Here is a 16,299-nt window from a genome sequence, read left to right on the forward strand (position 1 = left end):
CACGAACAGTTACGTAAATATCTAAGATATAGTGATTGAAATCTTTAAAATCCTATGAGGAATAAATGCAGGAACTAACGTAAAAACTGCCAAAATAGTTTTTCTCGTCATGCTCCGTGCCTCTGTTATGGATATTTTATAAAAAATTGTCCAATAATCCCAGATAAAATAAGTTTAAAATACTCTAAATGCGAACTTTGAATGAAATTTTCGGAATATTATGAAACGCTGGAGCCGTCTGTATCCATAAAAATATATTTCAGTAGTTTTGACTCACGGTGTGCCGTGGCGTTTGAAAATGATCCTAACCAAACATTAATTTATTTGTCAGTTGAGAGACAAACTTTGATTTGGATGGACGTCGGTTCAAATGTATTTAAACATGTAAAGCGGGATGTGACACTGTAATAAAATACCTAGCTTCGGCGTCTAGCTAGTTTGTTAAAATTGAGATTGAGTTGTTAGTTTATTAGTTCCATATGTTTAGATTCAATATTTAGTAAACACTGTTCAAATAAATTAGGACAAGATTTATTTCTAAATTATACCTTGATAAAGAAGCTTATGCAGCTCTGAAACCCGTTGGAATAAATATTGCTTAAAAAAACGAGTAGTTAAAAACAGAGGGAGTCAAAGAGGATGCATGCCGCAGATTGGAGATTCTTACCGGATGTTCAAAATAAGATTAATATAAAAATAAATAATAATTTAGCGAAAACAGATAGCAAACATGAAGTTTCGCATACATTAAATTGATTGTGTATATTTTATGTATGTATTTATGTGTGTGCGCATGAGTACATGTATGAGTGTATTAGTATGTATGTGTGTATATATGTGTGCATATCTATATATATATGTATCAATATGTGTAGACTAGTAAAATTATATTTTAATTGTCTGTTCTTTCTATTAACTTGTAAATTATTATTACGTATTAAAATATGATTGCCTAGCTTGGAACGGGGTATGTACCCTTGTTAGCTGAAAAACGTGAACAAAAAAGTATAATAATTATAAAATGTAAGAAAAAATAAATATTTTTTTTTTTTTTTAATTCAAAGAGTATTTATTTTATAATAATATATTTATAACTTAAGAGATGAACGATTAAAATAAAAGCAAAGAACAACAAAATGAATGTGAATTAAATGTTGGGTTATTTAAAAAATATTTACTAGTCGTTATTTCAAGTTCATCATTGCCAAGTGAGGAATCTAAAGTGGTAAGAAAAGATTTAAAGGAAGCCGTCACATTCAGATAGTGTGCAGATAATGTGAGGGGCAAGAAGAGTAAATAAGTGAAGTTAGTATAACAACCTCTCTAGTAAAAAACGGGCCATTTTCTTTTATGTAATGGCATCTCGTTAAGAGCGTGAGCAGAGTTCTGTACTTGATATCCGCAACTAATGAGCAGAATTAGTATAAATATAAAGGCCATGCTCTGAATACTAACAATTTGTAGGGGTAACAGTATCTAGATGACATAAAGGTTAGAAGGAAACGTGCGGTTGCTGCTAATATAAAAAAATCACTGTGATTACATAAATTTGCCACCAAAAATAAATTCACTTTTCAAGATTTTTCTTTTGATGTTATTTTTGCCACAATAAGTAAAAAAGCCAAATAACTGTGACGGGCGTGAATTTTAGCATAAAAAAATTACTATTAAAAAACATTTCAACGATCTTCTCTTCATTTGTTTTATTTGATAAAGAAACGCCAAACGCAAAAATCTTTTTAAAAATATTTATCCTCAATTAATTTACTTGATTTAGTAATGCAATTAACAGTCTGATTCAATCAGATCATATGTAAACGTAAATAATATAAAGTCTACCAGGGAAGCAGACAGCAGAAGTAGTTAATACAATTACTTTCCGTCGGGTGTCACAACTGCCCGAGGCGTTTGTAGAGTTGTACTCCCCGCAACCAACGTATCTGCTATGTTCTACCCTCTTTATCTCCTAGATTTCCTGAACCCCGGTGCCTACGTTTGTTTCTGAAGGGATTGTCAAAATATACGATATCTGTGAATGACACGAGATTTATGGGATTACCGCATATCCCCAGCTGAAAAAGGAAATCCAATGATTTGAAAATACATTTCATATAGATTCATCAAATATGTAACGAAATCCCAGTAGAATTTATCAGGTAGCTGACAGTTTTATGAATAAATGTCACGAAGGTATCGTAATAACTTTTCAAACCCACCTTTATAAATAAAATACCATTTTATTTTTTAAAACGGCTAAGTGGATGTAGATTCAAACTTCGCACAATGAAGAAGTTCAGTGCCACGAGAAATTGGATTTATAAAATGTTATATTACACTTGATAAAACTTAGAGAATTTAATATTTTATTTATTTACTTGACACTTTATATACAAATACAATATATGTGCAAACCAAACGAGAGAAGTGTGCTTGTCAATTAAATTGATGGATGCATCGAGAAAATAGGAAACTGGATGGCTGAAAACAGACTAACATTAAACCCATCAAAAACTGAACAACTACGGGTGGCTTCAGCCAGGTGACAGAATTTGATCCAGGATACGGCCCTACCCAATCTAGGGAGTACCACTTTACCCACCGTTAAACTACTGAGAGTTTTACTCAATTCTGACCTTTCTCTTGATGCTCAAATTAATAGAACGATAAGTTCATGCTTCTATCAGCTGAGACAAATTAAATGCAGACGCAAAAATTTGCCGGTTGATGCCGACCGTCGGCGAGAGGAAAAGTTATTATACCTCTACGCAAACAGCGCACTAAATTTAGTGAACGCGCATTTACGGTCGCGGGCCCTATGGCATGGAATGCTCTCCCAGCACAGGTGCGAGGCTGTGAAAGTGAAGTGATGTTTCGGAAAAAACTTAAAACCCACTTGTTCTCTAAATCATTTGAATAAATCCGTAGCATGTGACTACAAAATAAATTGTTTAAATTAAATTACAAATTTAAAAGCTTCAATTAAATTAATTTAACAATAGAATCACTATGTAAAGCGCCCTTGAGGTATTTTATTTTGAAAATGGCGCTATATAAGTTATCCATAATAATAACAATATACATATAAGGGCGGGCATATTGCTTTAAGGCAATTTATTCCTACCTACCCAAACCGTTCTGTTTGAGAAAATTATAAATACATGGACATATTGAATCTTACAATTTTATACAAAAATTAAAAACAAAGATTAACAAAATATATTTAAAATATTTTTAAAAAAATAAACACTATACTATGAAGAGAGTACGGCGAAGATTTCAAAATTGTTTTTTTAAAAATAAAAATGAACTGCTTTGCAACGTCACAGATTTATGTGACCAAATGTTCGCAATAGCCAACAAATTATAGTGTTGTTTTATCGTTGTGGCCACCGTAGCGATCATGATGGCAACCGGCAACTGATTTCCGGTTTAGTGAGTACAAATTACAATTGTACGGAGTTAAAATTTCAATTATCAGAAAACAATACAAACTGTTTTACGTTTCTACAAACAAATTCGATTACCTCAAACGATGTCGTAGAATTCCTTCAAGTCAGCGGTTCTTTCAATAAACATCAGTAAAACTCATAGTTTCTTTGCTTCTTTTCCGTTATTTTTCACCGTTTAGTTATGTGTATTGATAACTTACTATCAGATTTTCAAAATTACACAACTTTGATTCAAAATTATATGAAAATCGTTGCGATGATAAAAAGATACATACAAATTTAAAATGCTTTTTGGCTTAGTTTGATGACCAATAAGAAAGTTCAGCCCTACAGAAAATTGTATACAAAAATGTATTTTACGTGCGGTAAAAATTAGAGCATTAAATATTGTACGGCGTAATAAGTTCCTTGAAAATGTATTAAAAAATTATACAAATGATTTTCATAAAAACAAACTACTTTTTATGACGTCGCTAGTTCGTCCGATTTAATCGATGATAAAGAGTTGCAATAGATTTCCGGTTAATAAACCTAGTATAGTAAAATAAAAGTAGTAGTAAAATAAAAGTAGTAGTAAAATAAAAATAATAAATCAACTGAGCAATCAGAAGAAGGGGAAAAGAACTTGAAATTTTAAAAATGCAAAACTTTAAGAAAAATCACAAAGCTGATACGAAACATAAAAGTTTTTGTCTTAGTTTAATAGTCTATTACACATATTAAAAAAAAGGCATTTTACTTCCCCATTACCAATGAAAAAAAAATTGAACATTGATCTTCCTCATTTACACCCCAGAAAATAAATTAAAGATTAATTATGTGAAAATGTATATTTGATTTACATATATATACTTGATTATGCACCTAACTACTCATATGATTGAAAATGTAAATCTCATTCCGTATGTAGTATGTGAAAAATGCAAAAAAGCAATTTTATCGAAAACTATTCTAATATATACAGTCCCTTTGAGGGTTCCGATAGATACATTGGAATAATTTTTCGATACATTCTCGGATTTGTGCGTCTAGCCTTGGTATTTCAGCAAAAATACAAGTATAAGATTTGAAAATCCAAGTAAAAATGTCTATTAAATAATAAATCAGAAAAATATAGCCGATAAACAAATCTATAAAAACTTTACGTTAACGCAAATCGTGTAGATTTCAGTATTTCGTTTCAGTTTGATTCCTGAAAATCGTCATTTTTTGTAACGACTTATCGATAATCCACTGTAAATTTTTCCAAAGTCCAATGTAGTAAATGGGTTTCAAAACTGAATAGGGAATGTGGGTTTAAACCATGAGCGATTATAAAAAGTATAGTATTGTAATATTTGAACAAAGTGTTGAAATCGTCACGTTTGCAACTGCTCATCGACTGCGTCAAGACACACATATTTGATCGCGCCACTCACCAGATAGTAGATGAACGCTCAGAATTTTGCGTGTTTTGCTGGTTCGTGGATTTTGGCGTTCCTATAGCGTAATTTTTATTTACTGCCACTGAACCCCAATACAAATTATGCAATTACCTACCTTGTAATGGGATTCTTTCAACTTGATGTTTGGACTTCTCTCTCGTGGCAGGCTCTATCAGATCATGTGGTCAGATCGGCACTTGTCGGTTCCTTGATTATTAATTCATGTGATAACACGGCACAGGGGCTTAAATTGATTTATTGATAGCTAAAATAACTTTTTAGCGATCGCGTTGAGAATATAAAAATCACATGTACATTCGGTAATTATTGGGCCGGAGAGAAAAATATTGTACCCACAGTAGAATAATCGCAACATTCAAACTAGGAATCAGTAGGTAGCAATAAATTAAATGCCGCAACCTAGTAAATGTGCAATACACAATACATATAACAAATGTGGTGAAACCAATATTAAAATACGATTTATTTTATATTATATTTAAGATAAACTTATTATTTCATCTATAGTAAACTAAAATGAACTTTTTATAAGCAAAATAAGAAAAAATATTTTTTTCTAGAACAAATCATAAACGGATTCTTAAAATATAAAATCACTATGGAAGAGTTACTATAATTTATATTCTAAAAATCTGTTATTAATCAAGAATTTAAATATTTACAGAATTCAGAAATGAATTTTAAAATCAGTTAGTCAACAAAGTATAAATATTAAGATAAAATATTGTTCATTTTCTCATATAATTTTTGAATACTTTACTTAACTTTTATACCTCCCTTATGGAATAGCATTCTCGTGTTTAGAGAGGTCGTTTTTTTTACAATTTATTACAGATTTTTATTGGAAATATTTATATAAAAAAAAACAAATACTTATATTTATTAAAACAAAAATTGATGAATTCGATTCTTTGGTTTGGAATGAAATACGTTTATATTTTAATTTTTTCTTATTTCGGAAGGTAATTTATTAAAAATATTTTTTTTCCGAAAAGAAATAATGATGTTGTGCTACATTTGTGTTTATATACGCTTAAATCACAGGAATTTTTTTTTTTTTAATTTTGGAAAATATGCATCTTTTTTTATATACACATGTGTATCTCGTAAGAAAAGGTTAATTTTTGTTTTCAGGTAGGGGTTCCGAAAATTAAATATTCATTGGCTTATAAAATAAGTTAAAAGTAATTAGTATTCTTACGCAAGATTTAGTATCGTATAATAAGAGCGCAGTTCTAACAAATAGGGTATATTTCACCCCCGGAAGGGCTGTCAAACTTCGCGAGGGCATAAAAATTAAAACGTACATGAAATAAAATACATTTCAAAAATATATGTACGGCGGAATGTTTAACCCTCCTGTAGGCTTCATCTACAGTGGTTTCTACTATTTTCATTCATTTCCAAGGGGAGGTATGCTGGGGTGAAAAAATACCAAAGGGTTGGAGACACTAAAGGGTTAAATACAGCCGAGGGTCATATCAGATAGAGTTTAAAGACCAGGAGAGTCGTGAAGGGTGGTCACAATGAATTTGTAGTATATATGAAAAGCTTTTCATTCTGGACCATTATGTTATCATGGTATACACGTACCTACGCCAAAACAGTATTATCTGACTAAGTCAAAAGAAAAAAACCACAGGTGTAATTAAAGTCAAATATTTCTTATTAAATCTTTTTTGCGAAAATTTAGAGTATAAAAATTACGAATACCATTAATAAGTACAAAATATAATTAAAAGTGGAGCTGTTAAATTCGTACGTACGGGCAAATAAAAACGTATAGATGAAAAAAAGGCAAAGTTTAAAAAAAACACCAAAAAAATTAGAACACTTGTAAAGTAAATAAATGAGTTAAATTTCTTGGTGGAAATTAATAATTGTCACGTTTGTAGGACTTTGCTTGTTGATGCAGGTAGCTCCTACACCAGTTGGAGATCACATACGAAAACGACGTTATGCTTCGGGGTGTATTTATCACATATGTATTAAATAAAATACGGAATAAGGTTATAAAGCTCAAAAGTAACGGAGACAACTGAATTGAACTGATTTAATCTACCCGATCTCTGAACAGAACTCTGCTGAACGATGGTATATAACGGTGCTACTGCATTTATAGTAGCTTTCATCTTCCATTGTCCTTGCTGTCAGAAATTTAAGATTCGTGCTCATCAGCAAATTGGACGTTTGGATTCTTTTGTTGTTTACATACAGGAAATGCACGATTTACCTTCTGCACTGTTCTTAAGACGAGGCGCAGTAGGCATTAGTTTCTGGGTGTGTCCCACACATTAAATTTAATTTATCATGCATATGTATATAATAACAATTTCGTCGATTTATTCAGAGTTCATCAATGGTAACAACCTTAAACCAATATGATTTGAATATAAAAAAGGTGAACTATTTATTAGGAATGAAATAAAAACTACAGATTTAACAGGGTATTTAAAAGTGTTTTTCTGAAAATAATTTATAAAATTTAAGCTTTTATGGTTATAAATATGAAAAAGAGATAAAAATTTACGAAATATTTACATTTATGAGCTTATGATACGTCTTACAAGACTTGAATAATGGGAATATAATTTACATAGTTAAGTCGTTGCTTTAGTTGGTTTTTGTCCAAATAGCAGTTCTGAGAAATTTATTTATTTATTCATTTATTCATTCAAAATCACAAAATAAAATATTTATGAACTTAATAAGGCTTTTTAGGCCATGCCCGTGTCAAGCCACAATAAAAATACATAGTAAAATTGAATAGATCAAATTATTATGACATAGAATAACAATCTAGAAAGAAAATGTAAATGTAATAAATAATCAAGTTCCAAAGAATACAATGCAAAAAAGATAATCAGAAATAATTTAAAAAATATAAATAATACAAATTAAGAATCACTCATAATCAAATATACAAAATAGTGGTATCATTAAAATCAACAAAATAATAGTAAAATATAGTAGTATAAAAAAAAACACAAAATAAGAGCATGATTTAAATCAACAGAAAAAGAATATACATATATAAAAGCATAATTGAAATGATAATTGAGTTATGTTTTCTAGAAATTCACTCAATTATAGTAAGAAATATTAGGAATAGGAGCAATAAATAGAATATTTTACAATACAATGATATTTGTTCATAAAATTATAAACTCTAATAAAAAAACAGAATTTTGGAAAAAAATTGATCGGAACCAGCATGAACACGATCACAATACTAGAGAAAAGAACAAAATTAGACTTCCATTTAGGAAAAAGGCAAAGTCACAAAATTCAATTTCATTTAAAGCAATTAAAAAGTATTACGAAATGGAAAAAAATATTTATGAAGAAAAAAACATATCAAAATTTAAAATAATGGTCAAGACATATGTGATAAACAATTTATAAATTAAATATATTTTCAATGTTATTATTAGAACACACATAACAATATGTATGATATGTGTGCCCTACTTTAAGATTTAAATAAATAAATAAATAAATAAAATAAATCATATGCCAAAAAATAGTACGTACTAAATTATTATTAAAATGTTATTAAAATATTTAAAAAAAATAGTTTAAGGGGTTTTTTTAAAACTTATTTCTTCTTTGAGTTGTGGTCATTATTTATGACTATTTCGTACAAAACAACTTTAAAGCTCTATTTCTACAGGTTGGTGTTTTAGTCTGTTGGATTAAAACGAACTGAAGCGACGAAGTATGCCCTTGAGGACACTTAATACTGTTGAATGGTAAAATACTTGTGACAAGAGATTTAAGTATTAAATAAGGTTTGTAAAATTTGGTTTTATTGTCCAGAAAATTAAAATTCATAAGTTTATATAATTCTCTTCGTAAAAATTACGCACACGTTGTGTTTCTAGGGTATTTCGAACCAAATATATGATTACCGAATGTTTAATATAAGCATCATATTGCTACTGGTATTATGGCTCATAAAAGGCCCATAATGTAATGAAAGTAAAAGGCTTTTTATGCGATCAGAACAGTTCCTTCCCTTACAGGGAAAGGCAGAAGGATCATTAGGTATAACGGGTTATCGATCCCCTAACTATAAAGTGTTACGATTTCAGAAATGTGTCAAGGATATATTGAGATTATTAAGTTCTTGTGACGTCTATTAAATGTTTTTTTTACTTGAATATTTTCAACGTTAAAATCACACTTAAACACTTTTACGTCCCTTTCCTTTTGTTTTTTATCCTTATTTTCTTATGTCCGTAGTGTTATGTTTTTCAAGTTATTTATTTATTTATTTTTCAGAAACATACAGCCAAAAATGATTAAATGACGTACTAAAATTAAAACTTTACGACAGTTTATAGTTTATAGTTTTTTTATATTTTTTTAGTTTTTTTATCCACATCATTATCATTGTTCCTCTTTCCATATCCAGGAGTGCAAAAAGCACGGCATTGGTTAACCAAATGCAGTGTATTTCAATAATCTGTTACATAAAGCTAGTGATCAGTCCTGCGCTTAACGTGCCAGTCCAGGTACAAAAAAATATTGCAGTTTTGATCAATATATCATGTCCACCTTGACTGAAATCGAATTCTGAACCTCAAGAATGATAATCAAAGACGCCAACCACTACACTACAGGGTAGATTAATTTCTACTCGATTTTAATTTTCTTTGATATTTCGGTATAATTTACTTAATTGTGTTATTAATTATTTCATCGATAACAACAAATTCGTATATGGGGATAATAGTTCATTGATCAATGGCACACACACGTGCTAAATGATTTCACCTCAAATATAGGGCAGCGACTCCAAGAAGAAATTCAGCGTTTTCTTTTGGATACAACACATTATTTCTGCAAGACTAACAGTATTGAATATGAAACGTCCGTCTGCATAAGATTAACTTTCTGGAAATACATTTATTTCTTTCTCGCCATGGAGATACAAAACACAAAGGAACGTGGCCTGAAAAAGACCACAGGGCGTGGTAACGCCTAGTCAGTCCAATCAGCCAGCCCAACCAAGTCAACTCAGTCATGCAGCAAATCAGTTCCAGCTTGTAATTTAAGTGCAGCTAGTTCAACTCATAGCCGTTATTCCTCTCGTCCTTCACAACAAAATTCCGTATATTGGTGCGCCATGTAATAAATATGTATTAATCATCAACCTTGTGTCTTTTGACAATCTCCAACTGGGGTAGGAGCTCCAACCATCAATCAGCAAAATCCTACATATATTTTAATTAATATTTTAAAAAGTAGTATTACATTAAAAATTACGTTTAAATAATTACTGTCGTAATTCTTGAGCTGTAGTGCAATAATTTTTTATAATTTTGATTGGCAATATATTTACAAAATTTATATTTAAGATTAGAAACGATGGTTGAGCTAAAAGAACTGACACAAAGATATATATATATCACAGCTTTCAAATGTAAAATAGAGAAATTTCAAGAAATTAGTTCGCTTGACACTGTAATCCGATAGAGAAGTGAATGACAGTTCAATTATCGTTTTTCGTTCGTATTTCCGATCAATTTCTTTACGTTGGAAAAGTCTTAACTTTGACTTCAAAGAGCTTTTGATTTGAAATAAATTCAAAACCAAAGAAAACCGTGATGAAATTGGAAGAAATATTTTTTAATTCAACATGCACAAAATCTTATATTGTTACTTTGCTGCAGACCTATTTTAAGTTTTCACAGAAATTTTAACCAACAGTTCGAATTTTCAAACCATTACAACTCTGTGTTTGTTTTATTTTTATAAATGAAAACGATTGAACCTTCATAATTATTACCTATTCACTTTTTAATTTACTTTTTATCGTTTATTAATATTAAAGCCATGTATATTTTTTATTTTCCTTGCTTTAAAAAATATGTCTATTTATTTATTAACGGTTTATTGACGCTTTACCAGAATATAAAAATAATCAAAACAACAAAATTTAAAATACTTAAATAAAAACTATTAAACGTGTTGTCCAGATGTTTATTAAATTTTTATATTTATGTAATCATTTTTATTTTAATTATTATTTAATAATATGCATGCTTCCACTTTCCATTATGTTGTATCCCAACTCAACGCAGGGCTCTTGGCCTCATAGAGTCAGGGATAAGTTTTTTTTTGAAATGTGTATCTTTATATGAATAAATAAATAAAATACACAAAATGAACAGAAATTTCAAATTCATCATAACAGCGGCACATACATATTTTTTTTTTAAATCTCAAACATTTGAAACCAAAATTTTATCATATTTAAGAAAATAATGTATGATAAAAATAAAACGTTTTGGAGTAATAAGGGAAAATTTTTATAATAAATATAAAATGTATTTATTATCTTTAAACTTATTTGAATTCTATTTCTTAAACGATTAGATAGCTTATAGTATTGCATTTAATCTCACTGTCCATAAGTATTTTTGCATGAATTACTTAAATTAAAAAACATTTTAAAAGCGTATTTTTGAAAATTGTTATTTCACTGGCATTGTTTTAATATCCATGCCCGTAAAATTTTAGAAAAAGAAAAGAAATAGAAAAATAGTGACTTACCTGTAGTATAAGGATGAGTGTAAGACTTTCTTGGATCATAAGAGGGCGCTGGTTCTGGCGGGCTTCCTCTTCCTTGTCCAGGAGACTCGAGGTATCCCGGAAACTGTCCTTCCTGTCCCGGGGATTGCACAAACTCGCTGCTCGCCCGACTCTGGTACGGAATCTCGCTACTGATTCTTCCTTGACATGGATACTCGCTACTTGACCTCCCTTGGCCACTAGATCGTCCTTGGCTTTGAAACTCTCCACTGTATCGTCCTTGACTCGAATGCTCTGCGCTTTTTCTTCCTTGGCTTAGAAACTCTCCACTTTGTCTCCCTTGGCTCGAAAATTCTCCACTATGTCGTCCTTGGATCGGAAACTCTCCGCTCTGTCTACCTTGGTTTGAAAACTCTCCACTTCGTCTTCCTTGGCTCAGATACTCTCCGCTTTGTCTTCCTTTGCTCGGAAACTCTCCGCTTTTTCTTCCTTGGCTTAAAAACTCTCCGCTTTGTCTTCCTTGGCTCGAAAGCTCTCCACTTCGTCTTCCTTGACTCGGATAATCTCCGTTTGATCTCGCTTGGACGGGAAGGTCTCCACTCCCTCTTCCCTGACCGGGGAACTCCCCAGACCGGTCCTGACTAGGAGACTCGAGTAATGCACCCGCGCACAGGTACTGGCAGCTGGCTCTGTCCTGACTCGAGGACTCTAGCAGGCCCGGAGTTGAGTCCGGTCCTGCCTCGGCCCTGGAGCGCCGTGAGTCCCGAGGATCGCAATAGTCCTCGATTAACTCAACCTGAAACACGAAAAAAACATTATGACATATGGTTTCAAACAGGTTACGCCTTAAAATATATTGCAATAGAGATGAAGAAATTTTTTGAGAAATTAATATGGATAAGTCCATCCCAGAAAAAAATCGACGACATCTTGTCTACAAACATAATAAAAATAATGTATTTAACTTGATTACTTGGATTATTCTTCTTAATATTCTTATTGTATATAATATTTTATGTTATTAGTTCTTTTAATTTACTCGATCAATACGGGCACAGCCTAAAAAGCCATTATAAGTTCGTGAGTATGTAAACTGATAATATACATGAAACACTTAAAGAAAAGTTGGATATACTTAAAAAAGATCAATTTTTTTATATTTTTATACAGCCTAAACCAATTACAACAGTTACACGATGAAACATAAATGCAAGAAACTAAACAAAAAGAACATAAAACTATGTAGCAAAGACAAACAAGGGCAAAACAATAACGGTATACAATATATTGATTAAAACGAAAGACAAGACTTCGAGCTAAACCATGCCAATCCAACTTCATTTCACACTGTTTAGTGGCAAAGAGATCTATGAAAACCCGGAAGATCTATCCCAAAGAATTCCAAGTCGTGGGATGAATTGACTAATCTACACATTCTGGACATTGAGGCATAAAAACAAAAGTTGCTCTTAGAAGATTTTATAAATAGCAGATTATTACTACTTTTACTATTATACTATAAATACAGATTGTAATTTTATATTGAATGTCTCTACCTCTATAATGGAGCAAGATGCTTGTGTTCATGTTACACCTAGTTAAATGTTGCACCTGTTTAAAAGTACATAATCCAGAGAAGTGATTGAGCAACAAACCTAAATATATTGCTAAAAACTTTACCATATGCTTTGAAAATTGTAGGCAGGTTAATATTATCATGTTAATAGTTTATTTATGTGTGTCAAATAAATTATTTAGGGAGTATTCTATATCTTCGGCGTTAATTTATCTACGCCATTTAATTTATAACCGCCGTTAAAATCATAACCGAAATTTATAGAACAGCCCTGAGCCAGAACAATTCCAGTCAAATGTCATAATTAGATAAATATTCATACACACGAACACCAATCACCGTGAAGTCAATTAAGCTCCCACTCGACTAATATTCCCAGTAAATCTACACACATCTGGGTATTCTACGAGCTGTGTGCTTTAGGACCGTTAGTACTTACTCAGTGCCTACTAAATACTCAGTACTCGGCAGGGGCGAGTGGAGAATATTCAAATAGATACGTTTTGTAACTAGATGGAATTTTTTTCTATTATAAATAATAATTAATAATAAAAATCATGTGACCTCACTGGAGTAGGGTTATCCGTGCCTAGGACATTAAAATATTTTTTTTTATTCTTTTACATGTGAGAATATACAAAGAAGACTAAATATACAGAAAGAAATTACAAAATGATAACACAGTTATAGTGATAGTTTAGTACGTATTTGTGTTTAAATTAAATTTCTGCATACCTATATTATCCTTATCTATTATCTATATATATATATATAAAAGGCAATGTTCGTATGTGTTTCCTTGATGGACTGAATAACTACTGGATCGATTTACATGCAGTTTTCAGTGAAATGTAGATCTTTGCCACGAGCATATTTATTTTATTTTATTTTATTAGGGAAATCAACAGTTCTACATACATATTTTTAGTAAACAAACAGATATAGTGTATAAACTCAGAACTAATAACAGATTTCCACATAGTATACAAAGTTAGTAAAGAAAATATATAATACATATCAAATAAATACATACAATTTATACATATAAAAATGTTATTTTCATGTACTCAATAATCAAAGATTTTTTAAATATAAATTTTAAGAACATTAAGTTACTGTAAATTGGGCGGGATAAGGACAAAAATGCTTGAAGAGAGGATAAGGAGGGGGGGGAGATGTACATATTTATTATTATAATGTCTACTAAGTTACGTAATACATTTTTAGTGTAAATTTTAAATCTGACAGAGTGATGTTTGTATAATCTATATTTTTAAATTTTGTATTGTACATTGAAAAAGTCCTACGAAAAAAAGCATTTTTAACATACGATGTTTTACTTATTGGTACATGAAACAGGTGGTACCGTCTACAAATTCTGGCTGGCACATGTATTATAACTCTTGATATCTTCAATTTATTAGAGAATAAGAAGTTAGGAGCTTAAATGTTTTTTTCATCGTTCACCAAGGCTGCATTCACCGAGAATGCATATACAAATAAATGGACGGATGCTATTTTTTTGGATATAAAAAAGTTTGTTTTTGAATGTTTTCAAACAACTTTCGTTTTTAATGGATCCTTAAATTTCTTATAATTTGTACCCATTTATTTCTTTTTACTGGATTTTTGGTATTACTTAAATAATATTAACTGACATTCAACACATTTTTGAAAATCGCATTCCTAAAAAAATTCACCCCTGTTGAGAGAAGAGCTCACTTTTGAGAATGGAATTCTATATTTGAAAATGAATTATTTTATGTTTTGGAATTCAAACATAAACAAATACTTAAGTATCTACTTAAATTTAATATTTGAAAATGAATTATTTTAAGTTCTAGAATTCAATCATAAACAAGTACCTAGGCACAATAAGTACTCTAAATACAATAATTGGTATCAAACTTTCGATTATGTTCATTTGATCTATATAAGAGTATGTACTAAAATCTAGCTATAGCAAAGCATTGTCGGATTCACCTCGTTTATACTATAAAACGCACAATACAAAAACAAAACCATAACATAAACTATACGTTTGTGGCGCAGGTGATTCAATATTGGTTTGGGCGAATGAGACAATCGATTTATTATATAAAACTTATATTTAATTATTTTTTTAAAAGCTGATACCTTTGTACACATTTTGAAATTGGATTTATCATCATTATAATAATTTATTCATTTATTTTACAGAAAAAAACAGTCAACAATGATTAAATAATAGTCCGGCTCTAATTTCGGAGTTATCATTAAATGTCCCCGGCAACCGCACCCGTCACACGTCGAGCTCTCTATTTCATGTGCCAGCAGTTCGTACGAACGATGCCCAGAACTCTCCACTTATATGTTTTGCTCGTGAATATAATTTGAACTTTCCTTTATTGATCCATTTGATTGTAAAAAATAACATTTAAAATGCGCGTCTTAAAACATACGTTTTTGTCTTATACTTAGTTTCAATAATAAAGTCTTATTTTATCTCATTTTATTTTATCTTTAATTCTTAATATTTTATATATATTTACATTTTCGACACTTGACACTTGTGCAATATTTATACACATGTTCACCCTCATTCTAATATAATACCCACTGACCCACCTTCTCACTCACTTATACTCACACGAACACACTAGTATGTATTGTACGTGTATTTAATGTATTTCTGTAGATAACTGTCATTGGTTTTATTCTCTGTATATTTTATTTGTTATATTTTTGTTACATGTATTATTGTTGATATCCCCAATAAATAAAATAATATAATAAACATAATATTTAAAGAGAGACCAGTGATGTTCCAAATAAAAATCATACATATAAAATTTTGGTAGTTAGTTGGTGGCGTGTTTGTATGTATTTGTATGAGAGTAAGTGGAGAGTAAGTGTAGAGTTGTAAGGGTGTGTATTTGTGTATTCATGTGATATTAAGTGTTCAGGTGTGTGTAAGCATGAGCATCATTCAATAGCAAGTGGGAGCGTTTTGCAGTCAGAAAGAATGAGTCTTAATTTATTATTAAATAAATCATTTCGCACTTCCAGAAGTACACCGTCGTTAGTCTAAATTTGCCTCTTTTGAGTTATGAATGCAGTTTTACAACTTTTTAAAATATGTATCACAGGAGAACACCCACCTTTCAAAAATATTTTTAGAGAGATATACCACCCTAGTAGAAATAGAAGAAAAAGTTTATTGTGGGCGGTGAGTAGGGTTGACGTGACAGTCGAGCCTACTGATCACCAACAATAATTGCTGCAAGGGCACATTTCTTGAAATCTATAT

The 16,299-nt window shown here is 30.6% G+C and overlaps 1 protein-coding gene across 1 annotated transcript in view; it reads right to left on the reverse strand.

Moving 5' to 3' along the window:
• hwt (SH2 domain-containing adapter heavyweight) overlaps positions 1-16,299 on the reverse strand; it is a 193,792-nt gene that overhangs the window by 37,864 nt on the left and 139,629 nt on the right. Inside the window, exon 3 of the mRNA XM_088231404.1 lies at positions 11,456-12,230. The gene's annotated coding sequence lies outside the window, so the exon portion shown is untranslated. The remainder of the gene's footprint in view (positions 1-11,455; positions 12,231-16,299) is intronic.

This window comes from Micrasema longulum, unplaced genomic scaffold (assembly GCF_059751315.1).
Source record: "Micrasema longulum isolate JH-2025_06_02 unplaced genomic scaffold, ASM5975131v1 h1tg000069l, whole genome shotgun sequence".
Taxonomy (NCBI): Eukaryota; Metazoa; Arthropoda; class Insecta; order Trichoptera; family Brachycentridae; genus Micrasema; species Micrasema longulum.